General features: G+C 46.1%; 1 pseudogene; it reads right to left on the bottom strand.

Moving 5' to 3' along the window:
- Positions 1–5636, bottom strand: part of LOC142427516 (serine/threonine-protein kinase RIO3 pseudogene) — a 102023-nt pseudogene extending 96387 nt beyond the window's left edge.
- Positions 5637–10891: the final 5255 nt, after the last annotated feature.

Raw genomic sequence — 10891 nt, forward strand, 5'->3', positions numbered from 1 at the left:
CAGAGCCATGAGGCCTGGCCATTACTTGGAATTCATTAGCCTGAGCTCTGGGTATTCTTCTACCCCAGCCTCCCCTTGATTGGCTAAAAGATTGTCATCGCCCACGCCTGATTTGCATAAACATGCCACTCCGCGACGTACTTAATTGAAGACTGTAAGCCCTTACTGACTCACGGGCAGGGCACGCTCCCCTGAACTCCCTGATTGGCCTGTTGCCAAAGTAGCCTAATTTGCATGTGCAGCGGATGCTTCCCCCCTTGCTGGCTGATATAAGCTGTAACTCTTTGTTCATTAAAACAAGACTTGATCAGGATACTGTCTTGTCTTCATTCTCCATGCCTCTTATACCCCCTCACCCCCCAATTTCCACTCTCTCCTCCAGGATCCACGTTGAAGTTCCCACGGGACAGGACAGAGATTGACAGCTCTTTCTAGACTTGTGAAAAACTCTTAGTCTGCAGGTTTGGAGTCTGGGGCTGGCTGCAGTTGTGTCTATGGGAGTGAGAGGGCCATCCAGATCGAAGGGTCTATTCAGATGGTCCATGTATCCTACTGGAGAAGTCAGACAGAACAGTCTGGTCACTGTAGTTGCCATCCCTCCTGGGACAGAATTCTGGGTGTAGGAGAAGAAAGATAGGGATAAAAGTGATGAAAACACAAGAAAATATCTTTAATATAAAGATCCCTTCAGACTCTGGTGTAGACACTGATCCTGTGTGGGGTCTTTACATACACTGTATCCTGATTCCAGAAACAGTTCTGAGGAGTCGGTGATTATGACTGAGTAGGAGGGTTCACTGCCTAGATGTCACACTTCCTGGGTCTGCATGATGGCTCTTCCACCTCAAGCGGTGTCTTAGTGTACCTCTGTTTCCTTGTCTGTAAAATGGGGTTGATAGTTCTCCCACCTCATCCACTTTGTGGTTAGTTATTCAATAAACTAATCATGCCTATAGATTATTAAAGGTTACGGGGCTTGGCTGCTAACCAAAGGCTTGCTATTTGAATCCACCCAGAGGTGCCTTAGAAGAAAGGCCTGGTGTTCTACTTCCAAACTCTCAGCCCTGGGAAACCTATGGAGCATAATTCTATGACAGACATAGAGTCGCCATGAGTGGGTGTCAGCTAGATTGCCACTGTGTTTTCCCCTACTTGTAACACTCTTCAGGAGCCTGGAGGTGGAATGGGTTTCACATGGGGCTGCTAACCAAATGGTCAAAAGTTCATAACCATTAGCCCCTCTCGGGAGAAAGAAGAGGTCTGCAACGCCCAGAAAAGTGTTCTAGCCCCCAAAACATGCACAGTGGCAGTTCTTCCCTGTCCCATGGTGTCTCTATGAGTCACCCCCCACTCGATGGCTGTGTTTTGGAGATGCACTTCCAGCTGGGTTAGGCAGCAAGTCTACATGCAGCCTTGATTCACCCTTCTCAGATGTCTCGGTCAACATTGAAGCAACTGCTATGCTTGAACCAACAGGGCTGCTGTTGTCTGCCTGGAGATGTGACCAAGTGGCAGGTAGGTACCCCTCACCTCACCCATAGGTCTTTGCTCACTCCTGTAGCATGATTCACTGTTCCCATGTGGATGGAAGCCAATGGAAAGGAATGTGACTCAAGCTTTCTCTTTTCAGCTGTTAGTTCTGTGACACTACGCAGTCTCTAGTCTACATAGATGGTCTCCACCAACAAGGTTCCTGCTGTTGCTATCACCTAGGAAAGAATTTTATGAGCATTGCCTATGTGGCCAGTAGGGCTTGCTCCTCAGGAGACAGATTCTAGTCACCCTTCTGTTAACCTCCTTAGGGAATATTTCTCCTCCACCAGTCCTCACCTGGGAGAAGGTTGTGGCTGTCTACTCCCATGGAGTTACAGCCTCAGCACCCCACAGGAGCAGTTCTCCTCTATCCTAGAGGGTCACTAGGAGTCAACATGGACATGATGACAGTGACTTTGGTTTGGTTTTGAGTCCTCACACGGCAGCCATGTGTAAGTGGATAACACGTTGGGCTGCTAACTGTAAGGTGAACAGCTTGAAACCACCAGCTGCTTCTCAGGAGAAAGAGGAGGCTTCCTATTTCCATAAAGATCTGCAATCTCAGAAACCCATAGGGGCAGCTCTACTCTGTCCCATAGGGACACTAACATCAGAACTGAATCGATAGCAGTAATTTTTTAGTTGAGCTCTCACACGGAGGAGCGCTGGGGGCGTAGTGTTTTGTGCCTGCTAACTGCATGATCAGCAGTTTGAAACCACCAGGACCAAGATGAGGCTTTCCACTCCTGTAAAGATTTACAGCCTCAGGAACCCTAGGGATCAGTTCTACTCTGTCCACTTGATCACTATATATCAGAACAGATTTAATAGCAGTGAATGGCTTTAAAACTCAAACAGAAACCACAGTGGTGCAGAATTTTAAGCATCTGGATGCTAACTGCAAGTTTGGTGCTAGAAACCCACCAGCCCACTCCCTAGGACAAAGTTGAAGCTGTCTGCTCCCATAAAGATCCACAGCCTTGGAAACCCCGTTGGGGTTTCCTACTCTGTCCTGCAGGGTCACTATGAATCAGAGTTGACTCTAAGGCAGTAAGTGTGGTTTTGATGGTTCATCCTTACATAATTGGCTGGACAAGTTGCCCAAGGAGACCATGGGATGCAAACACTTCCCAGATGAAGTATGTTAAAGCTTCAAACTTCACATATCTGCCTATCTAGCCCAGAGTTACCAGTCACTCAGGTTTCTGTCACTATTCTCAGTTTCCCAATTAATTCAGACTTATTTGCAACCATGGTTCATGTGTAAGGCTGTCAGGTAAAACTCAGGCTGCCCAGTTAAAACTGAATCCAAAATAAATAATAAAATTTTCTTAGTACACACATTCACACATAGTTATACCAAATATGACATATACTAAAATCTTTTTATTGTTTACCTGAAATTCTAATTTAACTAGGAATTCTATATTTTCATGTAAAGAACCTGGCAGGCAGGACCACAGAGGGCTCTTTTGGTATCATTGAAAAACCCAGTCCTCATTCTGTAGCAGTATAGGCATCTCCTGATGCCAACATGAGGAAGCACTTGGGCACAGGTGGTTTGTTTGAGAGGTGGGCCTGGAAAACACAGTGCAAGAGCAGCACGGTGAGACCAGGAAGGGAGGGAAACCAATAAGAGGGAGTCACTAGGACTCAATCCCCTAGGAGACTTCCCAGCAACCAAGGAACTTTTCTTAGCATCAGGCCACAGGAGGAGAGAGGAACTGGGGCTGAGCATTGCCCTTGGGGCATTCACGCCTCTGCATTTCTGGGTTGCACTAGGTTGCCCCTATGCTTGACTGAGCCTGCCCATGGCAGAGAAGCAGAGAGCCTCAGGCACTGGAGGTGGAAAGCTGTCAGTGTACTGGAAACTGTCTCCCACAGCTGATGAGTTACAATGCTACATCTGAACAGAGATTAAGGCGGATGTCTAGAGCCTCAGCTTGATTTGCCCAAAATCAACCTCTCAATCTTAGTAGGATGAAGCAACTTCTTTCTACCCTGGCCTGGCCTCCTCTGCCTTGTGGTATCGCATCCCATAGCGTCTAACCAAATCCACGAAGCACTTGAGCCCCAGACTACATGTGTCTGTCCTAGCTCTACTTAGATCACACCTAGTTCCAGACCCATTATCTGTCCCCTTCAAATCATCAGTGGCCAGGGTTTGTGCCTGTGGCTGCTGCTGCTATTACACAGAGTCCTAGTGAGACAGTGGGGTAAGCATTGGGTTGCCAACTGTAAGGTCAGCAGTTCACACTTATCAGCTCATCCACTGGAGAACAATGTGCTTGGCTACTCCTGAAAAAATTCACAGTCGCAGAAATCCCAGGGAGTAGTCATGCTCTGCCCTAAAGGGTGGCTATGAGTCAGAATGGACTCCCTGGCAGTGATGTTGGTTTTGGACTTAGGTGGTTGTTGTTAATGGTCCTGAAGTAGGCTCCATCTCATGGTGACCTTATGTACAAAAGAACAAAACATTGACCATGCCTGTACCATCTTCAGAGCACTAGTGTGCTTGAGTCCTTTGCGGGGGCTACTGTGTCCATTGGTTTCATGGATGAACTCCCCTGGTTTGTTTCCCCAATTTGCCAAGCATGATGTATTTTTCTAGCCATTGGCCCTTTGTGATGACGTGTCCACAGTATGCAAGCCACAGTCTTGTCATCTTCATTTCCTAATAGGGTTCTGGTTGTATTTCTTTGAAGATGGATTGTTCATTTTTTGATAGTCCACTGTAAATTCAATATCTCAAATATACCTGGGCCAACCTCTAATGTTCTATCACCACCCATTATAAAATAGCACCACTTCCTGGCAACCGGCTTGCTGGTTATTTATGTACTTGGTTAGTCAACAGGCTAGTTCAAGTCTTCTGGAACATTCCAGGGAGCATACCTTCTTTCCTCCCACTTGGCCAACCCCAAAGTAATACAGTATTACAAAGACTTGATCTGTAGAACTGATTTGAATTTAATGGAATATACACACACACAGCCACCACCACCACCATCCTTTGTAACTAGAGCCAAAACTGAACTACTCAGCTGTCAGCAGCTATTGGGAATCATGACTGAGAGACCCAAACTGCATGTGAACATCATGTCTCTTCTTGCCACTCTGAGGTAGCAAGGACCCTTAAATACCCTTTAGAACATCCTCCCCCTTCAGAGTAAATAAATGCAGGTATCTGATGAGGGAGCCAAAACTGGAGGCTGCGAAGGAATGGGTGGGTTTTTCCCTTGCCACAGCAACCTCTTCACTCATCGGAGGCTGGCTCAAGTTTTAGAGAAAGGAAGGGTGATAACTCATGAGATTAAAACAGGCCTGCTTCTCAGACATGTATTCTATATGAAAATGTAGTTTATGGGCATCAGGTTCAGAAATCTAAAGCCCAAGCAATTCTACCTATGACCATCAGTCAGGGAAGTTACACTCACAGAGAATGAAAATGTACATGACCACTGTTAGCCCATAACCAGCCACGGAGCATCTTCTACCGAGGAACCAGGTTTCCCTGACAACAACTATCTGCCCTGTTTTTACAGGCTGGTACCCAAACTAGTGGCATTGAATCTCAAACAAGAGAATTTATCATGAGATGCTCTCAAGGCCCATCTCTGCTGTTTTGTAGGAGGGTATTAGATTAGGAGTCAGAAAAAAATGATTTGATTGCCACCTTCGCTGTTTATAACCCAATGTGAAACTCGGCCATTCCCCCTGTTTGTCTCAGTTTTAGCCCCTACCTAGAAGTACCTAAGAGGCTGTGAACCTCCTTTGCAACAGTTGCTATTAGAACCGTCATTGTCCAGAATAGCAGAGTGGTGAGTGAAGATCTCAGACATCAGATTACTCTTCTAAATCTAACTCTTCTATTGACTCACTCTGTAACCTTGGGCTAGTCATTTGACCTCTCCATGCCCTGACCTCCTCCTCTGTCAAATAACAACAGTACTTGCCTCATACTAGCATTTGGTGCAGGACTTACCCTCATCGCAGACACCGGGCCCAAAAGTGACACAGTTGCTGTGCTGCAGGTCAAAATGCCACAGCAGGCGCAGGGTGGCAGGACACATGCAGGGCTGTGTAGCAGGCGCGGAGCGCATGGGGCAGGCAAGGGATCCAGAGCTTGCACAGGGAGCCCTGGTCTGGCAAGCCCTGCTGCACCATTGAGCGCAGGAAGTCTGCGCACAGCAGGTCTGCTGCATTGTGGGCAGTGCAAGTGTAGAGCCCAGCGTCCAAGGGCTGCGCATTGTACAATACAAGCTGCCAGATGCTGGTGACCACCATGTTGCCTTACATCTGGTCCGGGTGCAGGATCAAGTTCTCAGGCTGCTCACTCTGCTGCTGCCAGGTGATGGCGGGCAGAGGGCACCCGGTGACTTCAAAGTGCAGGCTGGCCATGCCAAGAACAGCCACAGCCTGCTGTGATGGGTTGCTGAAAAGCACTGCAGCTCAGCTCTGGCACATCAGGTGACTTCCCTTGTGTGGTGCATACTGTGGTCTCAGGAGGCTCCTGCGTGGTTCCCGGGTCGGGTGCAATGTGGGATCTGGAGGCCTGGGGCTGCTGGGGGGCCAGCCCAGAACTACCTTTCACAGGCCACACAAACACGCCTCTGCTTCTATGTTGCAGCGGTTTCACTAAGTGAGGTCTTCTGAGAGGCGGGTGAAGCTGAGCTCCTTGCTGCAGAGCTTGAGGCAGAGGCGCATGTGCTGCCAGACCCAGAAGCAGCAGTCGGAGCCCTGCTGCGTGAATATTAAGCCCTCACAAGAGGCAGTGGCTGGTGCTTTGGGGTCCCTGGGACCAAAATGCGCCACCACGCAGCTCCGCAGGCCCCACACTTTGGGGCAGCCTCGCTCTGGGCCTGCGCAGTCCTGGGAAATAGAGGGGGTGGCTCAAGGTGGGCCCACTGGTGCTGCTCTGCTCCTGCCAGGACCGGTTCAAGCATCCAGCCTCCCAACCCAAGCCTAGGATTCTAGTGGTACATACGCCCCCTCCCCGCCCCGCCCCCCCGCACCCCCCCCCAATCAGCCTCACTATTCTATTTCCAAGCCTGTCTGCTATCTGGAAAGCGGATGAGTCATGCTCCTCTTGTTGGGTGAACAGAGTTACTCCACCCCTCCCTAGGACCACCTCCTCTCCCACACCCAGGCAGCTTTCATTCTTCCAGGCCCAGAGCCTTCACCCCACTGCTCCCAGGGATACCTCTCTCACTTCCTAGGGCCGCGTTCAGAGGCCAGAGTGCAGCACTAAGAGGTCTCCTTGTTCAGGTGGGAAGGGGTGAGATCCCAGGGAAGGGGGATCCTTGGGCAGAGCCTGCATGGTACCCATGGAAGGCCTATCCCCTGATGATCCTCTGTTGCTCTCCTCCCTAAAAAAAAAAATGTGTAGGGTTTACAACAAAGCCCGGCAAATGGTAAGTGCTAATTTCTACTTCCTTACATAAAATTCATTTATTCAAGATTTATTGAGTGCTTATTATGGATCAAATACTCGGCCAGTCAGTGAGAATACAATAATTATGGAAACGTGATCACCCTTTAGGGAGTTCACAATGGAATGTGGAAAGCAGGCTAATGAGCCATTCATCCAAATAAATATTGAATCAGGAAAATGCATAAAACATGAAGGCAAAGGGAACATGGACAGTGGAGCCAGAAGACAGACTTCTGAAGGCTTCACAGAAGACGTGGCATTTGTGCTGGGTCTCCATGCAGGGAATGGATTGGCACTCCCACAGGCACAATGCCTTATCAGAGCCACGGGAGTGTGGAAGCACACAAAATGTGGGAATTCAAGTTCTACATGTGACTGTCTTGTCAGATGGGACACAGGAATAATAGATCCAAAAACATTGCTCAGAACCGATTTTGAAAGGCTTTGAGTTCCAAGTTAATAAGTTTTATTTTTACCCTATAAAATCTTGCCTTAGACCAAGGTCCCCGGAAGCCAACTATGAGCATGATTCTTATGGAAATGATTTATTAGGTGTTACCAGGAAAAGCTAAAATGGGAGGGAGAAAAATGTAGAAGGCAAACAAACAAAATATGTCAAAGTGTGCTACCAAGTTCTATGAGAGACAATTTAGCTCAATCCTTCAGGGTCACTCTGGAGACAGGATAAAAGACGCCTCAAGGATGGTCTCCATGGAAGTAATAGAATTAGAGAATTGTAGCTACTCACCCCTCAGTCACTGTTTCTGGGCTCCCCTGGGTAATCTATGGCACAGGAGTTGTTCAGGCAGCCTGGAGTCATCAGAGGGTCTGAGAAGAGCATCTGCAGAGTTATGAAGAGTCATTGACATTTTAAAACCAGAGAATGATACAGCCTTATCTCCATGTCAGAAATCTAACTGGTAATGGCACACAAAAGTGGAGATGCATCTAAGGGTGAGAAAATCACTCAGACAGCCATGGTCATGGTCCAGGCAAGAGCTACTGCGGGACCAAACAATAGGTTCCAGGTGAGGATGAATTAGAGAGGAGGAAGGGAATTGGAGAAGCATTTTTGGCGAGGACCTGATAATCATTTGAATTTGAGGACGAGGTAGCTAACTTGTGTAGCCATAAAGGACTAAGGGACACAAAGTACATTAGCCAAGAAATATGGGAGAATGATGCTGACCATGATGGATACCTGGAGGACACTCAGCTAGAAACACCCAGTAGACTGGGGGAAATGTGGGCCTGGACATCAGGAGAGAGGCTATGGCTAGAGCTATACATTTGGAAGGCATTGATAGATGACAGTTGTTGTTCTTGTTAGGTGCAGTTGAGTCACTTCTGCCACATTGTGACCCTATGTACAACAGAACAAAACCCAACCCAGTCCTGCAGAATCCTCACAAATGTTCTTATGTCTAAGCCCATTATTGCAGCCGCTGTCTCAATCCATGTTGAGAGCCTTCCTCTTTTTCACTGCCCCTCTATTTTACCAAACGTGATGTCCTCCAGGGACTTGCCTCTCCTGACAATATGTCCAAAGTTCATTAGTGAACTCTTACCATGCTTGCCTCTAAAGAGCATTCTGAGTATAGTTTACCCAAGATAGATCTGTTTGTTCTTCTGGCAGCCTATGGTACTTTCAAAATTTTTTCCATAATTCAAATGTATCACTTATTCTTCCATCTTCCTTATCTAATGTCTAACTTTCACATGCATATGAGATGATTGAAAATACCATGACTTGGGCCAGGAGAACCTTTGCCCTCAAAGTAACATCTTTATTTTCAAAACTTTAAAGAGATTTTGTGCAGCAAATATATCCAACCTAATGCTTCATTGGATATCTTGATTGCAGCTTCCATGAGTAGTAATTGTGGAGCCAAGAAAAATGAAATCCTTGAAAAATTAAATATTTTCCCCATTTATCATGATGTTACCTATGGGTCCCGTTGTAAGGATTTTGGTTTGCTTTATATTGAGTTATAATCCACACTGAAGGTTGCCATCCTTGATCTTCATCAGTTGTTATTTTGAGGTGACATCAACTCTGACCCAAAGCGACCCAATGCACAACAGAACAAAACACTGCACTGTCCTGTGCTGCCTTCACAATTATCCCTATGACTGAGTCGATGGTTGTAGCTACAGTGTCAATCCATCTCAGGGCAGCCTTCCTCTTTTTCACTGCCCTTCCACTTTACCAAACATGGCCTCTTCCAGGGACTGGCCTCTCCTGACTATATGTCCAAAGTGAAGTCTTGCAATCCTTTTCCTCTAAGTAAGTGCCTCAAAGTAAGGCACCTTGATCTTACTTCTTCCAAGATAGATCGTTTTGTCTTTTTAGCAGTCCATTTAGCGTTCTATATTCCTCCCCAGAACCGCACTCAAATGGTTCTATTCTTCTAAGGTCTTTCTTATTCCATGTCCAACATTCCGATGTATAGGATGCAATGGAGAAGAGTGGGACTTTGAGGACTAAGGTGTGCCTGACCCAAGTCACGGTCTGCACTTCAATCTAAAGCAGTCTTGAGCAGAAGCTTTACCTAAAGCAATACTTCTTTTGGTCTCTCAACTGCTGCTTCCATGAACATTGATTGTGCATCCAAGTAAGACACAGACCTTGATGACTAAAATATTTTCTCCATGTATCATGGAGTTACCTATCGGTCCAGTGGTGAGGATTAGGGTCTTCTTTACATTGATTTGTAACCGATACTGAAGGCTGTAATCCTCGCTCTTCATCAGCAAGTGCTTCAAGTCCTCCTCCCTTTCACCAAGCAAAGTTTTTGAATATCTGTATATCTCAGGTTGTTAATAAGCCTTCCCTTGAATCCTGATACCACATTCTTCTTCATGTAATCTAGCTTCTCTGATGATTTGCTCAGCATACAGATTGAAAAAGTATGGTGAGAGGATTCAACCCTAACACCTTTCCTGACTCTAAGCCATTCAATGTGTCCTTACTCTGTTAACAGATCTACCTCTTGATCCATGTACAAATTTGTAACATTTTATTGTGTTCTGGAAGTCCATTCTCCTTAAAGTTATCCAAAGTTTATTATGGGTCACACAATTGAATGCCTTTGCATAGTAAATGAATCACAAGTAAACATCTTCCTGGTATTCTCTGCTTTGAGCCAAGATCCATCTGACATCACTAATAATATCCCTTGTTCCACGTCCTCTTGTGAATCCAGCCTGAACTCCTGGTAGTTCCCTGTCAATATACTGCTGCAACCATTGTTGGATGATTTTTAGCAAAATTTTCCTTGTGTGCAATATCAAAGATATTGTTCTATAGTTGGAGCATTTTGTAGGATCACCTTGCTTTGGAATGGGGACAAATATTGATCTCTTCCAGCCAGTTGGCTGAGTAACTCTTCCAAATTCCCTAGGATTGATGAGTGATTGCTTCCAGTGCTTTTTCAGCTTGCTGAAACATTTCTATGGATATTCCATCAATTCCTGGAGCCTTGTGCTTGGCTAATGCTTTCAGTGAAGTCTGAAATTCTTGTGTCAGCACCATTGGTTCTTGTTCATATGCTACTTCCTAAAATGGTGAGATGTTGACTAGTGCTTTTTTTGTACAGTGAGTCTGTGTAGTCTTTCCATCTTCTCTTGATGTTTACTGTAACATTTATTATTTTGTTTACAGAATCTTTCAAGATTGCAACTTGAGACTTGAATTTTTTTTCTTGACCTCATGCAGAGCTTCTCCATCAGTAGGAACCAGAAAAAAGAGAACACCAAAGAGTGTCAGCTCTTCAGATGAGGAAGTGTTATGGATTGAACTGTATTCTTCCCCTCATAAAAAATATGTTGAAGAACCAGTCCACTTAAAACTCATTGTCATCAAGTTGATGCCGACTCATAAAGACCCTATAAGATAGGGTAGAACTGCCCCGGTGGGTTTCC

The sequence above is a fragment of the Tenrec ecaudatus genome, chromosome 15 (assembly GCF_050624435.1).
Source record: "Tenrec ecaudatus isolate mTenEca1 chromosome 15, mTenEca1.hap1, whole genome shotgun sequence".
NCBI lineage: Eukaryota > Metazoa > Chordata > Mammalia > Afrosoricida > Tenrecidae > Tenrec > Tenrec ecaudatus.